This window comes from Taeniopygia guttata, chromosome 1A (assembly GCF_048771995.1).
Source record: "Taeniopygia guttata chromosome 1A, bTaeGut7.mat, whole genome shotgun sequence".
NCBI lineage: Eukaryota > Metazoa > Chordata > Aves > Passeriformes > Estrildidae > Taeniopygia > Taeniopygia guttata.
In genome coordinates, this window is record NC_133025.1 from 31,944,024 (window position 1) to 31,966,366 (window position 22,343).

Here is a 22,343-nt window from a genome sequence, read left to right on the forward strand (position 1 = left end):
GCAATCACACTGAACATATTGGTTGCCTTAGGCAACTGCATTTTTTGCCACAGCAGAAGAGATAACTCAGGTATTGAATCAGATAAACTGTAATTTTGTGGTCAATAAAAGCCCATATGTCAGTCTTTTATCCTTCTAGCAAATCAAGAAAAAGCTATGTTGAATCAAAGGCTCAGGATTCAGCTCAGGCAATAAACCCTCATAAAGAGTCTTGCAAACCCAGCTCATCAGCCAAGCAAACAGGCAGCTGAGGCTTGGTCACCCTCCAGGTGTCTTTGCCATCTTCCCCAGGAGGATTTACTGTGCCTATCGACTCTCCACAAGCTGCCTCCAGCCCCCTCCTGCCCACTCACAGCCAAACCAACCTTCAGTGGCCAATGCCAAATCAACAGGCAACAGGGACGAGCCACAGACACCACACTGTCCTGAGGCATGTCACAGAAGAGTTCATCTGGTGGAGAACAAAGGCAGGCAGCTCAAAGCAGGCTGTCCTAAAAAAAAGTAAGCTGGATAACATCAGTTTTTCTATGGGAGATGCTTGAAAACTTCTCCCTCTCTCACCAAGGCACAAAGTACCAGTTCAAGTATGATGCTACATTGGGCTTAGAAATCTGTATCTGCTCCCAAATTCCTCACACACTGGTTGTGAGGTTTTGAGAAAGTTGCTTCTACTTCAGACAAATTTCCAGTTTATAATCTTGGCAAAAATGGGCAAAAACTGCACCAGGAGCTTCCTGATTAGACAGTCACAAGAAGAGTACTGCTCCCAGTAAGGCTTAAGACCTTTAATTAAAAGCGTCAGCAGACCAAATACAAAAGCCTCCTTTCCATTGCCTGAAAATTCATGGTAGGATAACACCTTACCAGTTGTCTTTCTCTTTTTGTACTGTTTGCATGTACCACAGGAAGAGGGAATTAAGGAAGAAGTGGTTTTAAACTGTTGTTCTTCCTTGGAGTACTGCCCTAACCTGGTTTCAGGAGGCGAAACCACAACTTCCGTGTATTGTCTCTAAAGTTCCTTCTCTAGAGCTGTAACAGAAAACACCTCTGTTGTGCTGGTGAGATCTCAGGATGGGAGCTTTGAACATGAACTCAGCACTGATCAAAGACTCCAGGAGCAGAGAGAGGCAAATGAGGAAACAGAAATTAAAGACGATACAAAAGAAAAGAAAGCTCCAGATTTGGGTCTGGTTACTTTTAGGTTTTTTTCAGGCTGAAACTTAAGGCTCAGATGCGCCCTTGTCCTGAATGCTATTCTATGTCCTAGTTTACAGTCCAAAAAAAATGGTGCCCATGCTAATACCTCAGCCCAGTGTAGATGGTTTGTGCAAGTAAACAGCTTTGTCCTGGCTTTGCAGGCAGGTTTTACAGCTTGCACTAGAGCTGCAGGCTGCCCTGGCCACAAAGCATTTACCAGGTACTGCCAGCCACATTCTGCACGTGATTGATGTGTACCTTGAAGTGGCTTCTCCAGGCAAAACACAGGTTGAAAGCTGAACTCTGCAGCAGCAGAGGAATCAGACATGGTTATAAGCGAGCTATCCTATGCCATAAAAGATTTCTTGTGTGCAATTTTCATATTAATTGATTCTCAAGTTATTTTAAGGGAAATCTCTTCAGCAGCTGTATGAAAAAGCAAATTTGAGAGAGAAGACACTGAAGAGATTAGAAAGCCTTTTTAGCTTCCTGGTCCTCACTTTAAGCAGCAGTTTATTTCAGAGGGTACTTTTCAATTTCCAGGAGAGGTGATTGAAGCAAGGGGGTATGGCAAGTGGCTTGCCATTTTGCAACCTAATGAATTTGAACAATTCATGAAACTAAACCCGCATCTATCTTTCATCAACAGAGCCAAAGGAACAATCTCTCCCCAAAAGGATGTACTGATGAAACCCCAAATCCTTGAGTGATATGAAAATCCCAGAATAGAAAGACATGTGACATCTCCAGCATCTGGTATCTGCTGAGTTTTTGACCAATAAGCACTCCCTACAGTCAGTATTTCCACAAAAAAAGTAATAAATGTAAAACTTTGAAACCCATTGACTATTGTCAGCCAAGTAAGGAGGTGTACACAGAACACTTGCACAGATCTTGTTTCTTTAGAAAACAGAGTAAATAATTCACCAGAATAATGAAAAAGATTAAATAAAAAAGAAGTACAGTTATTACAGACCAGACTATAGAGATCAACAGGAATAGCAAGTTGGTTTCTTTGTGGTGAGTTTTAGGGAGTTCTGTTTGTTTGATTTTAAGAACTAGGGGAAACCATGAGGCTTTACCCAGTAGAGAGCTACCAAATGAAGAATCATATAAAACTGCACTGTAATTCCAATGCAACATAATAGAGATAATGCCCAATGCACAAGGTTTCCATGCTTTAAGTTTCACTGGAAACTTACAAAGGTTTGAATCAGAATCTGATGTCCACAAATACCTATGACCAATACTACAACAAATTCAGCATGATGTGACATACTTCTGAACACGTACAAACTTTGTCTTGTACCTCAATTAAACAGAAATATTGCCCAACTGAAAACACATTTGAACAACTCATTAAATAAAAGTTCAATGAGAGTTCTACACTTTTTTCACACTATCAATTTTTAAAAATACTCCCAAGATTATTTTAGAATCCCTTCCTCTTTTTAAAACTACCACCGCACATGACAGGAAGATGAAATTACTCAATGCTAACACTCAAATTCAGCTCTATAGTAACATGTGAGGTTTTACATGATACTCACAAAGAGGCATAGGCATAGTAAACTGAATTTCATATCTTCATCTTAGATTAAATACATAATCTTCCTCTACCTCTACTATACTGTTTTTCATTCCACGCTATTAAAATTTAATGGGTGATGACAACATTAAATGCACAATGTGCCTTGTAAGCATCCAAGGGCCACGATAGCACACATGCAAAGTGAGATACTCAACAGAAGCTTTAATCAACAGTCTAAGGACACAGAGAAATTGCCCCAGTTCCCACAAGATAACAGGCCAATGTCTACTGAAAGAAATGAGGTTGGAAAAGCCAGGACATTCCTCATGTTTTAGGCAGGGAGAGGAAAATAACTCAGAGCAGCTGTTCTGACCAACTCCCACCTGTGCCATCAGAAGGACACATTACCTGAAAGGATACAAAAGGAAGATGTAGCTTTAGCAACTCTGGGATATGTCAGCCCAACTGTGGGGCTCATCAGCCACTGTCACAAGCTATTTAATACGATGAAGTAAGAAAGAAAGGATATTAGGACTGAAAAACCCAACCAAACAACAAACAGAAAACCCAACTAAGCATAGCTCTGAAAATACATTGATGTGTCACCTTTTTACAACTTTGAAAACAACCTTTTCCTGTAGAGAATAAAATAACTGTATTTTTAACCCTAGACCTTTACTTGAACCAACGTGCCCTCAGGATATCTGGTACACAAAAGGTACTGCACCACCGAGGACATGAAGAGTTCTTGTGATGCTCAACTCCCAGTTGATTTCAAGGAATCCCCAAGGATAACAGCACAAACCTTTACTAAACTGTATGGGTCATGCAGGAGCTGTGTGGGTCATTGCAGGGGTCCAGGTGAAGAAGGAGCTTGTATTACAAACCTTGGGCAGGCTACCTCCTTGGTACGCAGTTTATTCTAAGCATGTCCAAACCTTAAGAGTCCTCATAGAATTCTGCAGTGAACATGAAGATGGCATATGAGTCATCAAAACACAGGGCAGGAGAAGCTTTTGAATTCAGCTACAGACTGATTTGAACTGACAGAGATGCCATTTTACTTTAGCAACCATAGCAAGTCATACTGTATTTCTGACCAAGATTTACATCTGTTTTACCATGAAGAGCTTTATGTTTCCAGTGAGTTACTGCCACAGTCCAAGAATCATAGTTGGTTTAGAAAAAAATTAAAAGCAAAAAGGGAAAATTTTTATTTCAATGTAACATTTGGCTTGTAGCAGAAAAATCCTCACAGGACCTACTTAGAAACATGAATTTACATCAGTGTACACTGATTATACAAATACAGATATATCTTTCTCTAGTCATATTTAATCTTGTTTAACATTGCTTGCTAAGGAGAATGACACAACAATGGCAACAGCAGAAAAAAATCAAGGGAAGATTTCCCACCCCTGCCTCCAAGTAGCTTTTTTACTGATCATTTGGATCAGTGTTTGTCTTCAGCACCAAGCTCCTCTCTGGGGTACATAAACAAGGATATATTTTCCTCTCTGTAATACCTAAAACACTTTCTAGAGGAATTTAACAGGTGTTGGCATCAAATGTTCAAGGACCCTGTGCAGACTGGTTGAACATTGTGTACTGTTTAATCTGCCAGAAGAGGAAAATACCCAAATTATTCTGTTCTTGGTATTTATATCACATGCCTGGCAAAGAGCAAACCCATTAACACACTCATTACACGTGAGCACTGCTTGGTTTCTGACAACAGATTCACATTCTAGCTGGTGAAGAGTTACTACCCCTCCCCTAGATGATTCCCTCACTGTTAGTCAAAACTCTCCTCTTGATGTGGGGAAAGATTTGTCCCAATGATCTTGGAAATTATTATAATTAAAAATTATAAAACCTGGAGTTAGAACAATACATGTTGGATAAAGAGCAATGACCAAAAAAGAACACATTGCTCATCAAAAGAGACAGGTGAGAAGTTGATCATTTGCCATTCCTTCATTAAAAAAAAAAAAAAAAAAAAAAAAAAAAAAAAAACCACAACAAGAGCAAACAAAATCAATAGGGTCACTACTGAAGCAAGCCCATGGCAAAGATAAAAGCAGTTTTCAAGATTTTTGCAGTGTGTAGCAGAATGGGAAGAACCCAGCCTAACTCAGAAACCAGCCCGGTGCAAAGCAAAGCAAAATCACTAAGACAACCAAAGTATCTTACTGCTGCAAGTTCCCACACATATAACACCATAAAGATGTACTTTAATTCTTATCAAAGGCCTGGTCTACAGAGTTCTACAAGAAATACCAAGGCACCTGAGACTGGATGAGTCATTTTCCACTAAGGAAAATATTCATAAGAGAAGGTGCAGAACACCCAAGAAAAGACAACAGATAAAACCTGGGATATTTCTGGAATGTCTAATTCTTCTGCATTGGTGATTTTTTTTTTTTTAAGTTCTAACTGGAAAATGTTATATGCAAGTGCACAATCTTGCTTTCAGTTCTCTCTATTTCTTGGCTTAATATTATGTAGAGTAACATACATAAACAGACTAACATTTAAAACTAGGGAGTAATCTTAGAGTAAGATATGTATCTTTTAAACCAAGGTTTTGTTTGGACAGTGATAGAACTTGCTATAATGCTTCAGTCACCTATCTGAAATCTGTCCTGTAAAATATGATGCTTCAAATCACTATGACACTGCATGCTGCAGAATATAAACTAAAATTATTTTCACTCACCATCTGAGAAGTGTTAACTATTTATACTGCATTATAATTCTAATGTATACTCTTCACCTTAAAACGATTTACATATATTTGGCACTGGAATAAAAGGAAAAAAAGGTTTTAGCATTCCAACTCATTTAATAACATTGGTGAGATCATATAAAAACAAAGAACCCCCTGCCAGACAGATAAGGGAAATTATTAATGCTGTTAAATGAAGTATTGATGGATTACCTCTTTGAGAAGCTAAAAACCTCAGGACTTTTGGAGGTGATACATAATCATCCACCCACCAAATGTTCAGAACAGCATCCTCCCAGGCAAGAATTCACAGCATTGAACTGACAGTGTTGAAACATGCTGTTATCCTGGATCCTTTGTTTGCTTTTTCCTCATCTACACTGAAGAATGCAAGAGGTAAAACTATCGCTGTGATCTAAACATGAGAAAAACTTACTTTAAACATAACCCTTTCCTAATATGAGCTCTTGGATACCCACTGCAACTAAGCCCAAATCCACAGGGGTGCCAGTTTAATTTACAACTGCTACTTTGCCTTTCTTCTCACCCCATTCCCTATTTAAATCAAATAAAGCAAACAGCCAAGACTGGAAAAAAACCAAGACATCAATTTGCACAAAAACATCTCACTGCTAGCACCAAATATAGCACCCCTGAACTTCTGATAAATCTGAATTTTAGGGCTTTGGTTTGCATCACCTCTGTTCTCCCTTCCAAGCTGTTTTAAAAACATATACTTAATTTGTTACATGGCAGACTCAGATCGACAGAGGGTTAATGTGGTCCATAGGAGGATGAACCCCTTCCTGAAGAAATACAGAAAAGCCATCTCCACTTCCAGAGTGAGAAGACAGCCTTTTGCAGAGGGTGCAGATGTGACATACCCCACCAGATTTATCATGAGTCACAGCCCAAATCTGGCATTTCAAGAAGTACAGTGTAGTTCCAAAATGTATAAGGTTGGTAAAACAAAGAGTAAACCAGATGTGAATTTAATGACAAGTGAAAGTACGAAATTACACTCTGGTTAGCAGGATACAACCACTCAAAAACACTAAACATACTGTATCAATATTCAACGCACCCAGAAAGCAGGATCTGCTCCTACAACATGTAGCAAAAATAATTTGACCAGATCCCATGAAATCCAATGTAAGACAACATATGACGTTTCTGTCAGCAAAAAGGTTTTTTCATGCTAAAACATTAAGAAAAAATCAAATGCAAGCCCACTGACACTCTACTCTCTGGCCTGCAGATGACCAGTACACAATACTTGAAGGCATGCAAGAAAACCTTTAGCTCTTGAAGTGAAATGGGAAGTCCTTTCCCCAGTTTTATCTGCCCCTCAATGTTTAATTTTTTTTTTTTTAGAGGGTGAAGAATGTTTAGTGTGCATGCATGAAAATGCAATGAAAGAGAGCAGAGCAACATGCAAATAACTTCCCAAAATAATCTCAGAGGGTTTGGCTGTAAAGCAAGAAAACTGAGGTCAAGAGATTTGGGTTAGCTTGTTTGCCATAGCAGAAAAGTGAAATGAAGAAATGCACCTTCTTTTGGAGGTCACTTTTCACATCTTTAGATTAGGTTTCTGTTTTAAAAATTCACCTCAGACCTATGCTGAATCAAAGATAGCCAAATGCAAGCATTCTACACCTGAAACAGTGAGAAGCCTCCATTCTTGTTTATCCCACTTCAGCAGGTGAAGGAGCCTGTTCTGCTCACCTAGATTAACTTTGTAAAGTTGTAAATTACCCAATGAGCATACTTCATGATTCAATGGTTGTCATTTTTGCTTTCTTTGTCTTTACTGCTGAGGTGTCTGATAAGTTTGATTTTAAAGAGTCACAGTTATCAAAGCAAACATTTTAAAGTTGTCAACCTCTCCTGTTTTTATCACTCATACCATCTCATAATTTCCATTTTTCTGCTCTCTTTACATTCAAAGAGTGAATAAAATTCAAGACAAAGCCCTCTGACATTAAATCCAGATTTGTTAAAATCATGAGAAAAATCCTAACAGTTACAGAAATTTAGAGAAGGCGAAAGGCTTCATCTTAAAGTTACAAACAAGCACAAAATTCAAACCATTCTTTGCTGGAACTAAGTGACCATGTAAGGAGTTAGGAAGGAATACAATTCCAACAAAATTGAATACTGGATTATGCAAGGTATGCTACTGCTTAGTTATTAGCTTAAGTATATCTCGGAATGTTAAACATTCAGTAGAGACTGACACATCCTGGCAGTTCAACTGGCAGTGCCCATGTCCAAGAACCAGTATCATTATCTTGCAGCTGGCCCTTTTTACTTTGCACTGTCCCATACTATAGGGAATTTGGGTTTCATAGTTCCACGGTTACTTCTGGGAAAATATTAGAGGACTAGAAAGCAATATGAGGTTATACTATCAGACTCACCTAACAGAACACTTATTTCACAAAGCCATCTGCTAATCAATCCAGTCAAAAACTAAAAGAATTTTTTCCTGAAAAATTATAGTTTGACAAAGATTTTAAGTACAGGAGCATTATTTTACCACTGCATTTTATCTGGTATGATATAAAACCCCTTCCCATTTGTAAATACATCTGATGATGAAGATGAAGTAGGTTTATGCAGTGTAAGAGTGAAACAAGACCTTCTACCACTGATTTTTAAAAGTCATCAAACATCAGGAAATGTGTTCCTTAGCAAAGTCCCACATGATTCTGCTGCTTTTTAAATGTGACAATTTTTTTCACATGTGAATTACTGTTCAATGATTTGCCTAAAAAAAAAAAAAAATCAAAAGCCCGGAAGCCATTTGAGCTGTTAAAAATTAATCAAAGGCCTTTTAGCTGTTACTTTATACTCAAATATCAATAGGACCTTTGTAAAGAATTTGATTAATTTGAGCAGAATTGATGGAAGGTGCCCACACAGCCCTTTCTTACCATGTCTAAGTGTACTTCAGTAATTGGACAAACACTGGCTGCCTTCCACATGATGCACAAGCAATGCTTCCAGCACAAGCCTCTGAGCTCAGGTGGAGAAGTACCTGAAGGCACATCCTTGTCATGGAAGCAGGCAAGGTTCTCCTTCCGTAATCCTCTACAGACACACCACATACTTACACATAAATGCTTAGGTAATAATGCTTAGTCATGAATAAGGACTTCAATTGGGGAACTTTATCTTTCATATTATTCAAATAATGAAGCCAGGCAAGATGTTTCAATAATTAAATTATACATAATAGGCTAAAAGTCATCAGGATAGAAATACTAATCTAGGAAAAAAACCCAAAAACTAACATACACACATACCCATATCTGTCTCCCAAACCAGGCAAATAATATACACCATTCTTAATAAAAAAAAAAAAGGGTATAATTTCTAAGCCCCTTGTTTCCATCTCTCCTAGCAACACCCACACAGTAGTTACATATAGCAAAGCAAAAAAACTGTAGGACTGTTTCCACCTGCAAAGAGACCAGGCAAATCAGAAGGAAAAACAAAGCACAAAAATAAATTTAATTATCTGAGCACTCCTTTTTTCCTTCCAATCCATGAACTTCAATGCTAGGTTTTAGGACCTCTTCTGTATCTGGGGAAGAACAACAATGCAGCTGCAAGCTCCAGGGCCAGTCCATGAGCTGTGCCTGGGAAGGTGTGGCACCACCACAGCACTGCCTCTCCATCCTAAGCACGGACCTGGGTGCAATTCAAGTGCAGTGCTGCCAAAAGCTTCCTTCATCATGACTGCCTCTTCCTGCTGGAATACATTCCAACTCTGAATGTGTAAAATTGGTTGAAAAATGCCCTTTGCAAATATATCAACTGCAGTGCAAGAATTCCTGCTTGTGACACAGACTGGAGCAGGCAGCAGCTGACACTCAAGAACTTCACCTGTCACTATTGGCACTCCTGCAAAGAGGCACACAACAAAAACTGAACCCTAGGGTGAAAAGACTAAATCCTACAAATCCCCAGCTGCAGGTGAGCATGACCAGTAAGGGAGCCAACAGCATCAGTCATGTAAAAATGGAACTTAAATATTTCAAGTTTGGGCTATACAGAATTTTCTGTCCCCTCCATGCCCAGCCGAACAACTGAATCAACTTATTTTATTCACTCACTGGATATATCCAGTCACAAGATGTTAGTTCTGCCAACTTGGCTCAAATACAGACTCAGGAGGACACAGCTCCAGGGCTGACATGATCTGGATCTGTCACTATTCCTCCTAATTCCCTCTGAATTTCACTCCAGCTCAGGAAGGCTGAAGCTGGCTATAAGCAGGAGCTAATGCCAAACTGAAGAGGCAACTATGCTTTGCATGAGATGGCTTCTGCATTACGGAAGAGCTGGTCTGGAGGATATCTACAAATTTTCTACTGAAAATGGAGTTTCTACTTCTCTTTTCTCTCTCTCTTTTTTTTTTTTATAGCTATTTTTTTAATAGCTTTGTCTGTTCCTAAATTGATAGTGTTGGGCTGGGAGAAGTGCTCAACTTCAAAGCTAAATTAGTATCACTGCTAGTGATCAACAAAGCAAACAAAACCAATGAAGACTAGTAGACATCAGTTAGTCAAGAAAAGCACTAACAGTCAAACTAGCAGAAGCAAAATTCTGATTCTTGCAGAAAAGCTGGGCAACAACCCCAGGTACAAGTGGCCCATATTTCAGCCTGGCTGGTCCAAGTTCAGCATATTGCATCCGCCAGAAACACAACAAAGCTTTCAGGTTCCTCTGATGGGCCCCTTACCATGCAGATTCAAGCCAGTTAAATATATAAGTGAAAAATGCATTTGCATTAAAAATCCCCAAGACTGACCTGCCAGTGCCACCCCATAAAAATTTACCATTGGTAAATGTGCAGGTTAAACTAAATCTCTACTGTTGCCCCATTTTTTTGAGCTGGTACATGTCCATTATCTCCAGAGTGCTGTGGTAGCACAAGGCAGCTACAAACAGGGCAAAGACTGCAAATTAACTTCAGCAAGATCAGTGACAGTCACAACTGGAACTTAGAGCCTACTTTGTTCCAGAGATCACTTATGCAGACTTCACAACAAAGTGAAATTTATATTTATATAAATTATATATATATATATATATATATATATATATATATATATATAAAATTAAATAATTAAATTTCTATTTAAATAATCAGGTCATTAAATAATCAGGTCAAACATCCAGTACAAAAGCTGTATGTATTTAAATAGCTATTGAGAAAAATTCCTGAGATAAAAATATAAAGTTTTATTTCATATTTCCTATTTTTAATTTACTTTTAATATAGGTATTTCAAAAGTAGACATACATTTGTTTGTAGCAATTCCTTATTTTTTGTTTTCTTAAATAACCTGGGGCATCTTGCTTAGGGCAACAGGATTCTCCCTAGAAAATGCTGTAATTTCTGAAATAATCTTATATGGTTTTCCTGGTATTCCCCAGAACACACAGGAAAGAAAGAGCTACAACCAGAGTCCTATGGTCAGTATTAACATCTGCTAGCATACAAATTCCGGATAAAAATACACCTTTCTAAGAGTTTCAGAACCCTCAGACCAAGATTTCTATAATCACCATCAAACACTAAATGAGCAGGGAGGCCCACAAAGAGTGCTATTAAGATCACCCTCTAGAATAGTGATTCTAGAAAAGGCAATATATACAGGCTAGAGATCTGAAGAAGCAGTGTAATTAAATATTACTATAAACTCCTAAGCCAAAGAGACCAAACATTATAGAATGTAATACCCAGAATGGTATCTTGAGTACCATGAGCACAGCCCAGGACAGACCAGCACAGCTCACTGGCTGTGACTTCCCATACCAGCAAAGATGGAGACTGGCTGCAACCACTGGATGCTCCAGGGTTGAGCAAAGGGATGGAGCAGCATAAAAGAAAAAAAGTGCATTACACAAAGTAATCATCTCTCCACAGAAAGGGCTATGAAATGGATGTTTCTCACATCTTTAAAAAAATATTCAGAAGAAAAAAAAAAAAAAAAAAAAAAAAAGCACCCACTTTGAAATAACATCCTTCTCTGTGATGCATTCGAATTTTCCGCAGAAAAACCTAGATCATGTACTCCTTGCTCTGAAGGGAAGGATTTTGTACGGCAGATAACCTTATAAATAATAAAAAGCAATAAAAAGGATTTTCATTAAATACAAGCACTCAAAACCAAGCAAATTTCAGTTGTATCTGGACTGCCAATTGTGACCAGAACTATTATAACATTCCCTCAAATCACAACATGGATTTTAGCAGAGAAGGGACTTGGTTCATCCATCTGCTTCTCCAAAGAATGACGCATGAATGAGAAAGTGCTTTTAATGCTGGGCTACTTCTCTCCACATCTGCCATTCTTGAGAACAGGCTGGAGAACTTGCTCCAGGCTGGAGCAAATAGGAAAGAGAGTGGCCTCAATGTGAAAACAGCCTTAACTGGTACAAGAGAAAGGTAGTCAGGATCTGTCATCCTTGACAGAGAAAGCATCACTTCATTGTTTTGTTAACATAATAGCATGTCAAAACATAACATAAGGCTTTACTAAATTCTTGGGCTGGACGGTAAATGTGTGTATAAGTGATAGCCACCTGAAGCAGTTGAGATACTCTGCCCATGCAAGGAAGACTGGCTGCACAGGCAGCACATCCTGAGGGAAAGAAGGGAAGAAGAGACCCCATCAAGATAGGTAAATAAAAAGAAAAATATTTTTAAATGAAACAAACTCCCTGTATAGAGCAAAGTCTTTAACAGGACTTAGTTCTTGTAATTTCTGTGTATTTATTTGAGTCAATGCATTACTGTCCCATGCAGTGCCTCCACCTCATTGTGCATTCCATCAATAAAATTGAATTTTGACCATGCACTCACAATATATGCACATTTATTCATAAAAATATTTATAACTTTTAATTTTTAAATTATTTATAAATTATATACATTTTCTACTATTTTCCCTCCTGCACTCCAAGGGATCATCTTGCACACCCCATTTTGGAGAACATTGGTCCAGTAGAAGGAGCTTTACAAAAAAACATTTACTGAAGAGATTCCAAAAGACATCACATATTAAGATGAAAATGCATCTAACAAGGCACCTGTTTCCAAGAGACATATCAGGTTTCCCACAATTTCTGCATGGAAACACTGATCCCAAAAAGATTTTCCTGGGATGTATCCATAGGCAAAGACAATGTTCTCCAGATCACGAAAACTAGAGAACATTCATGTATCTCCTCTTCAATACTGTCTAAACATCTGGAAAACACAGTTCCAGTAAGGCCCAGGGCCTCAAAGCACAGGTTTTTGGGGTCTGACCCTCTACAATGCTACATTCTCAAACTGAAATACTGGACAAAAATTTTTCCTGCAAATGCATGGAACCCACAAGCCAGCCACTGCTGTTTAGGGGGAAAACCAAAGAAAAAATTAACAAAAAAACCCCACTGACAAACAAAACTTCAACATGTATGCAGAGACCATGTCTGAAGTGCTGTATCGTTGTATTCATATTTTTCCAGAAAACCAAAATCCTCACTTAGCTCCTTTTTCTCTGGGTTTACAGATGACAAATCTGTTCTAAAATTGTGTGTTCCTTTCACATTGGATTTCACTAGCTACAGCTGTACTACACAGTTTCTCACTGAACCATATAATTAAGTTACATTTTCAGCTGACTACATCAATTGATCTTCAGATGCAATAACTGCATGTGCAGACTGACATTCCGGACATGCAGAGCTACTCTTGGCTGTACCCTGCTTCCACTGAAACAAATGGCAAGGCTTCCTTTAACTTCACAACTGAAAAACACTTATTGGAGAAAAAGCCCAAAAACCCTAGCCAAAAAAAAACAAACTAGCAGTACCAATTAAACACTTACAGGAAACAAAAGTAAATTGTGGGAATCCAGGGCTTCCCTCTGGCTGCCCTGGAGGGCCTGAGACCCTGGCAGGGGGTCAGGAACCCCCCTGTACAGAGCCCCGAGAGACACTGTCTCTGATCTCTGTCCATGGAAAAGAGTTTTCAATCTTACAGGATGAATTACAAGCTCTGAGTGTTTGATATGAGTAAAATTAAGTGTGACACGGGTGCAAAAGTAAAATTTTAGGTTTCTAGATTAGGGGTTCAGAGGGGACAAGATGGAGGAATTGGGTGTGTCTTGTCCTTTTCCTCCTTCTTCATGCCCTCCATGTTTCACTGTAGTGTTGGCATTTTTCTATTGGTTTAGGCTGGGGACGTGCTGTTTAATGTAGGTGATAGATATTGGCACATTATTGTAAATATAGCACAGGTAGTTTCTGGTATATAATGTTTGTAACACCCCACTGGGGGCAGAGCCCCGCACGCTGCCCTGCAGGACAGACCTGCGGCAGGGCAGCAGAAAATGTTAGAGATAAGCAAGAATAAACAACCTTGAAAACAGCACATAAAACAGAATTATGGCTTCTTCTTTGGCAACAGGGCTGAAAGACAGAGACTTTCTAGAATCTCGGAATCATCAATACCCACAGATTCCGACAGTAAATTCAGTGAAAGCTGCTGGTGAACAGCAACTGATAACCCTGGGACAAGTCCCTGACTGTTGCAGAGAGCTGTGTCTACATGGTCAATGCAAAGGGAAGTTAAGAGCCCTGCAATGCAATAGACAAACCCAAGAATGGGGTTCATCTAAGATTTTGATGTCTTTATCGGTGTTTACAATTTATTTTCATAACTATTTTGCTTCATGAGACTAAAAGACAGTTTTACTTCTTTGTTTCAGACTATTTACATTAACAAATTAAAAAAATATCCAACAAGAAATTAACAACATTTTGAAGGCATAATGATGCCTTCTAAATTCTTCAGCTGGAGAACAGACTGAAATGACCCTCTAAGACAAACTGAACTCTCAGATAAGGATTCAGTCTTGACAATAAGAATGTTCAAGTTTAGGTAGAATGTTTTTCTTTTAAATAGTAATTACAGATATTTGCAAGTCAAGTAATCTAATGGAAGCCTCTCCATAATAAGCAGTCCTAACTCAAGAATTTACTTCCTGTGGCATCCTGCAAGTCTATTCCTGCTTTCAAAGACCAGGTACATTTTTGTGTTCTAGGAACAGCCAGAAAAGTTTTCCGGTCACTTCACTAAAATATTTATTAAACTTACACAAAAACCAATCGAGTCATGTCTTGATGAATGTTTCTCTGTAGCATGTATTTTTCTTAGAAAGAATTTGAAAATATTATTCCCAGCATCTTGAAAGATAAAGACATTTAAAAAATTATTTCTAAACCAGACTGCGATCAAGTGACTGTATGCACTACATAAATCTGAAATTCCCGTCCCAGGTCTCTGCAATATTGAAGTGATAAATCTGAATGGGTTCTGGACTTCTAAGGTATGAAAGATATATTTCACCCCCTCTTCATGAGAGACCAGAAGAGACTTTTGAATCTATTCACCAATTTCCCAGCACTACCCCAGTCATCTAGGAATAGTATTACAGCAGTTGTTCTGAGCTCAAATCTTTCAGCGTTTGTTGGGATCTCAAGGCAAGAATGAGGCATTGTGTGAAGGCCTTTCTAAACTAAACCCAGACAATGGCAAATCTCAAAGCATGGCAGGATCAGCAGCTCTTGTAGTGATGTTCTATAAGAGCCTTGAAGAGGCTTGAAGAACTGCACCAAAGCATTGCCTCAGAGTACTGAGCAGCATGGCTTAAATCCCCAGTCAGCCTAAACAACGTTGGTGGCATTTGGCTTGAAGCCTGGCACCACAGAAACTGCTGACAGCAAGAGCCTTGTGCCTGCAAGGCACCCCTGCTGACTTGCTTGTGCCAGTCACCAGGCTGCCTGCCCGTATGGGTGCATCACTTTAAAGTTATTTTAATGCACACCACATGGCCACTCATTCTTTCCCTGTTCTGCATCCATTTGCTTCCTCTTCTCTCCGTTTAACAACAGCAACCCCAGTCTCTTCCTTCATCCAGCCTGCCGTGCAGGCTGGCAATAGCATTAATAGAATTCAGTTTTTAGCACTTCATCTCAGTCAGCTCATTTCTAATTTTGCTCCTATAGCTCTGCATTGTAGTGTTTCTCTGTATCTTTCTGCTTTTGCTATCTCATCACATGTCTGTTACCAGGCAAACTGCTTAACTTGTGCATTGCAATTTGAAGGACAAGCCCTCCACCCTTAAAAGCGAGGGGGGATAAACAGATGCAACTCCTTTGCAGCAAAACAATTCCTTTCAGCTGGTGCAGCACCTGCAAGGTACTCCAGAGGAAGCCTTAACCAGTTAATTTGCCTTTAAAAATGACAGATTGCAACAGCTCTGGAAGAATTTTCCAGCACAAACTGAACAAAACCAGCAATTAGCAAATCAACCCAGCAATCACCAGCCATCAATGGAGCTTGTGGATCACCCCCTGCATAAGAGCTGCTTGCTTCACTTGCACCCTTCTGTCAGCAGCCACGGCATTAGTCTCACCCAGGAGCCTTGTCTGGTCACTGGTGCCAACATGTGTTGGCACATTTCGTCTCATGAGTTCTTCAATCAAGCATAAGCAGGGCACAACACTTGGGCTGGCCAGGGCCCTTCACCTTCTCCAATCCCCCAGACAAACACTGACATCAGGGTAGCATTTTTTCCAGTGTTAAGGACAAAGCCCTTGAGAGGGAAAACCTCCGTACACAACGGCACAGAAAACATATACAGCTACTGAGATGGTTTCCAGCTGCTGATGACCACGAGTCAAGTCTTCAGCCACCAATGTCACTTACACCCTCCGAAACACTGCCCAGCACCACTTTTCTTACCACTTCTCTTTTCAAGTCAGTTGTGGCTCTTTTGATCACAACTCAAGACTCTTCCAATCACTTTTACCGAAACAAGATCAAATGACAAAAAAAGGTTGGGCTTTTGACTTTTTAAAGACAATTGTGATTGGTTCTCTAGCACTACAACACACTTGGTGTTCACACACCAAATGGCACACTGTGCTACCAGACTATAAGTATGCACAGCCAACCAGTTTCAAGCCCACACTGGAAGAACCCCAAAAAAAGGGAAGGTCCCTAAAGAACATAAGTAGCCTCACATGAGCCACACCAGTGAGAGCAGACAGAACAGCGCTCATGGAACAATCAACGCAATACTCTACTACACTAGCTTTTAACAGACTTCAACAGGAGGTCACATACATCCTTTTCCAAACTCATGATAAAACACTACATAATAGCAATGCATTAGGAAGAAAAAAAAAAAAACTGCAAAAAACTCCCACTGAGGTTTAATGTACAGTGCCTAGAATAGATAGCACCGCATGTGCAAAACACCCCTTTTTCCAGAATTTTCATGCAATTCTGGTATAAAATACTTATTTCCCAGGTTTCCCCATCTTAGTAAAATTTTTACTTGCACAGGTCAAAGTGATAAATACGTATCTGAAGAATTATTTTTTCCTATTTGCAAATCAAACCACCTTTGTACCAGACTAATGATATATGCATAGAAGAGATTTATTTTTTCAGAACCTCCACCTCCAAGTCATATATATTTCCAAAGACTCACATTCTGAAGCAACTAAAACCAAAGCAAAGCCACTTAACTGACTTCAACAGATATAAAATTAAACCCTAAGGCATTAATTCATACAAACAATCAATATTTCATATGTATTGCAAGCTAAGATAACTCAATAGTTTATCAGAAAAAAAGGCTAGTCCTCCAACCCCCATGAAGTCATATCCCAGCTCTTTTGTGTGAAGGCAAAGAATAGCAATACAACATAAAAAAGTCCAGCAAGCTCTGTGTCTTAGATTGTATACACCAACTCAATTACACTTGGTGTAAGTGAACTTTTGAGAGGCAAGGTTTGACTTCTACCTTTTCTGAAATTTAGTGGTCCCATGAATGTCAAATCTTCCTGACAAAGGTCAGATTTAATCAAGTATCCTTAATGTCCTTCAGGGACAAACTTCAAAGGAAGGTTGGCAGCATTAAACTTTCAGATCCTCACTGCTACATTGTAATAGATTATGGATGTCATCACCTTTAGCAAATTCTGATAAAAGGATTAGCACACATAGTATGGATTTTACTGCATATTTTGTCAGTTTATTTTTAAAATCTAAAGGTCCTGAGCGTTCCTTGGAACATTTGTTTTCAAAACCAACTGAAACATCAATGTTCAAATTTTTCTACATGTTCCACAAGAAATGAGCACTACAACTAAAAAGAAAAACTCTTGGCAAAATTGTTTAGGCTTCTAGTTAGCTGATGTCAGAGTTCAGAAGTAAATGGTCCAAAGAGCATTTTGGAACATAAAGTATTTTAACAGATGTAATTATAAAAAAAATCACTAACTTTTTAATTCTGTGCATTAGGGGTTTTTTTTTGTTGTTTGTTTTGTTTTTTTTTTCACTTTTATAACTTAATTTCTAATTTTTTTTACCCTGAAGAGAAAGGAGAGAGCAATTTCTGCACCTCCTTAACACCGCAACCTAAGGCATAAACTGAGCTCTCTTTCCCCCTTATGTTGTGGCATATAAAGCATGTTTTCGCTTAAAACCACTAGTTCTATAATCAATATCTTTAAATACCCAACCGAAGAAATTATAAAAAGATTTCCATTAAGAATAGATTATACTTCAACATAATGCTAAAAAAAACGCCACTTATTTCTGGTGAGTTTTATTTTTGCTCTGTGGTATCAGCTGGCCCTTGCTTTAGCACATTAATAATTAGGAATCAGTGCATTGATGCTCTCATGAAGGTCAATAGAGAGCTTCGTTGTCTCCTCTGCATTTCAGAAGACTGGAATTTTAGCAGCTGAGACAATGAAACTTGGTTTCTCTCATCCTTATGCCCCTTGAAGCACCAAAACACCTCTGTCCCAGGTATCCCAGGAGAACACAGTCTCTGTGTTCTCCTCTTTTCTGATGGAACAAATCTAAGATTATTTCCAGCTCCTTCTGCGCAACTTTTCTTTCAGAGGAAGATCCAGTTGCGTAATGCCCGATCCCTAGCTAAGCATCTGCTGACTCACTGACTAGTATACCCACTCTGACAGACAACCAGGCCTGGCCAAAGAGAACAGATAAATCAAGGTATTTTCAAGAAGTTTGAGAGCACTCAACCTGGAGCCCTACCCCTTGGATAAGTTTGGCTTGGAAATTTTCCTCTGCAAACTTCAAGCTATGGATCTACCCCTGAAAGATGTGATCAACAAGTGTGCATCTGTCCTTCAATTTTGACTTCACTTTTTCCACAGTTATGTGGGGTTTTTTTTTGTTCTGTAAAATTAGTTTCACTTTAAGACATATTTTAAATCAGGCAAAGGATAATACACTTCTGATCTTTTCATCCTAATTATGGTAATTTCAACTCCAATAATCTAGAATAAGATAATAGAAAGAAAGACTGGTAATGAAAATATTACTCTTTACAATTACAGCACAAAGGTAAGACCAAGCAGAGCAGTCAAGTTAAAAATGTCAGCCCTGCCTTGAACCAGCTGTCCTGAAAGGTTTCTGCACATGTGAGGCCTCAAACAGCTGATTTAGATGGTCTGTCATATCTTGATGGAAACATATACACAGATACTAATATTTACAAACACAGATATATTTTATATATCTATAAATATATTCTAATACTTATACAGATATATTTAGAGAGGGAGAGGGACACACAGAAATCCCTTCAATGTTTCTGACAAGGAGGCATTACTTTCTGTGTACGTGAAATTTAGCAGGGTTTTCTTTTCACTGCTTGTGTCATGAAATTACATATAAACATTAAACTCATATAAGGAACAATAAATTCCATTAATACAGTCATCTCACAAGTATTTATGTAGATACTGCAGAAAGCTCATAGATATTTTATAACTCCTTGGGGGCTGAATAAAATTAAATCAAAGGGAAAAGGAAGTGTGGTGACGCAAATGCTCCCCCCTTTAATTAATCAGAATTAATCAAAATAAAAGTAAGTAATCTTCTAGCAGTCAAAGCAGCAGAAGGGTGAATAAGATGATAGAGTAAATAACCCAGCAGAAAAACAAATGCTCCAAGTACAGGCATCCCCTAATTAAAATGAGGTTTTTTCAAAACTGTCAACTACCAAAGATGGGTTTTCACAGAATCCTTTTTGGGTATTTTACAGAGCAACTGTAAGAAACAACCTTCAAGATCCACTTTTAAATTTCAGCCTTGTTAGTTTGAAACCATGGGTTGCTGCTCCTCTGAAGTGAGAAGGCTGCCCCTTTGCAAAGGGCAACACTCTGAACGTCACTGTCGCCACAGCACTCCCCAGCTGCCTCCCGGGGCGATCCCACAGGGCGATCCCACAGCACGGGCTGGCACAGCTCTGCCCAGGTACCAGCACCACCTAGCCCACCTATTGTGTATGCACACACATGGCATCTGCTAGTTCAGCCACTGCTCAGCTAATTGGCTACCTGCCTAATTACAACTCCAGCCAAGATAATATTTTCTAAATGGGTGGAAGTGCAGAGCATCTCCACAGCTACTAACAAGGCTGTCACAGTCTGATTAGAGTGGTGTAAGCACCATCAAGCAGTCATAGATGAAAAGCTGCAGCCAAGTGCTATAACCAATATACCCAACTGCTATGAAAGAACAAGTATTCTAAAAAGTATACTTGTAAGTTCTGAAGCCAGAAAAGTTAATTATCTAGTCAGATCACTGATATACCACAGATCCTTATGTGTAATTGAAATATCTCAGTATCAATGTCAGTCATTTGTGTTTCTACAAGTATTTTGGTGTCTCTGGTGTGTTCACATGAAAGTTTGGAGCACAAGATAGGAGCTTCACTCATTTCCCTGATGGAGCATTGAATTACCCACCATCTCATGGAAGACCTGAGCTTCATTTTTCATTTGAATTAACAGTTTTACCTTCCAGGCCTCAGCTTTTTCTGCTTTTCTTCACTAGAGAAAAGAGGTCCTTTTTTCCATGCATATTTTCATAAATCTAGTAAGTTAGTGTCTCAACCTTTTTTTTTGTTTTTTTTCAACCAGATAGGTTACATCGAAGTCTCCTGCTCTAAGATGTTTTCTTAGTCTTTGGGATAACTTCCACAGCCCCCTTCTTCACCATGCAGCTTTTCTAACATTCTTCAAAGGATACTGACGCCAAAACATCATGAAGTGCCCATGCAATGTGATATGCAGAGGTGAAACCTATTCACCCTGCAGTTCTGGGGTTTATTAGAGAAACTTTAGAGAGATATGGCCAGGTTGCCCGTAAAGCACAATGGGTCTTTTCATCAACATTTCAGCTTAAAAGCAAGGCTCAAGCTATCAAAATCCCAAAGCCTTCAGCTCTGCTTACTTATGTCAAGGAGCGATAAATCTCTAAAACTTTCTGCATTGTCTCCTCTCCTGCTCTCTCGTCTTTCAAAGCACACCAGCTTGTTAACCTCAGGCTTTGAGAGAGTGGAAAGGTCTCCACTGGAAGTGACTTGCCTTGTCCTGTGCCTACTCCCATTGGGTGTGTCCCTGTCGTTTTCCCTTCTCATCCCAGGAAGTGTGATAGCCACCTCAAATTTTGTCAAGGTGACTTTAAAATACAGTATAAAGTTTTAAGCACTGTGTCTGTGCTCTGCAGTACGGAAATTGCAAAATTTGAGAGAAATCCTGTAAATCAAAAGTCTGTGTTATTTTAATAGACTTCCCGTGCTAGCTGCAGTCTCTGCAGATTTATAAAACCATTTGGCAGCATGCTACACACCAGTAATTACCAGAGCAGGAAACGCTCAATAATACAGAAATAACTCATAGTCATTACAGATACAAACTATGATGTGAAGATAGAGAGATTTCTTTTTACTTTTTTTCTTTATATACCAAACAGAGAAACAAGGAACCCTTCCCCAAACAAAAGAACTGCCCGAAACTCTCCCCACAGCACTCCTCATTGCCAACAAATACCACCAGGGTGTCAGGGAGCCTGCAAAGTATCCTTAGGGGGCAGCTATCAGACTTGTCAAAGCTTTCAGTCCTGGAATAATGGGCAATTCTGCAAAACAGATACCTTGACTATGTGGACCAAAGAGATAAAAGGGCCAAACTCAGCCCTGTAACAAAGCAGTAGCAATGCTATTGCCTTCACAACACTGCAAGGGTTTATATTTAGTTTTTATACAAAGCATTAGATATATTGCAACCTTCATATAAAATGATCACTCAACCACTCAATCATCACAACCACTCGAGGGAATTCCGTAGTTTATGCAGAAATTTTAATTATTCTGTATAAAAAAGGCCCAATTTTGATCTAAGAATTGACAGTTTGACAAAACCTCCTAAGAAACAAGACTTCTCAAGTACTGAATCTTTATCAAGGTTTTCCCATATGCAAGAACAGTGAAGAAGTGAAAATACATAATAAGAAATTTTACCAGGCCCAAGCTACCGTGGAAGATGATACACTATTTGTAGCAAGAAAATCATAATGTATCTCTATTTAGCATATGCATGTGTGCCTATTTGCTCTAGATGCATGTATAATCAGCCCTAGTAGAAATCAGAAATCATATGAAGGATTAAACATCAATTGCCTGTCCTCCTACACTTCCCATCCCTCTGCCAGGTCCTGAATTAAAACAGAAGGCACAGTAGCAATGGTTGGAAACAGGCACTGAAATTGAAATGAGAGGAAAATAGCCATTTTCTTTTTGTAGCAAAACCTATAAAAGCCACATTAGTATTTGATTGTCAACAAATACCACCATATTATGAAATCAGGAAATCCTGATGATTTTAACAGGATCTAGAAGACACAGAAAAATGAGGATTATTAAAACTCAAAGATGCGACAATTATATTTAATGATGGAAGTCAGTGTTATGCAAATAATTGTTT

General features: G+C 38.9%; 1 protein-coding gene across 1 annotated transcript in view; it reads right to left on the bottom strand.

Moving 5' to 3' along the window:
• Positions 1-22,343, bottom strand: part of PPM1H (protein phosphatase, Mg2+/Mn2+ dependent 1H) — a 131,010-nt gene that overhangs the window by 90,216 nt on the left and 18,451 nt on the right. The gene's annotated exons all lie outside the window — the stretch shown is intronic.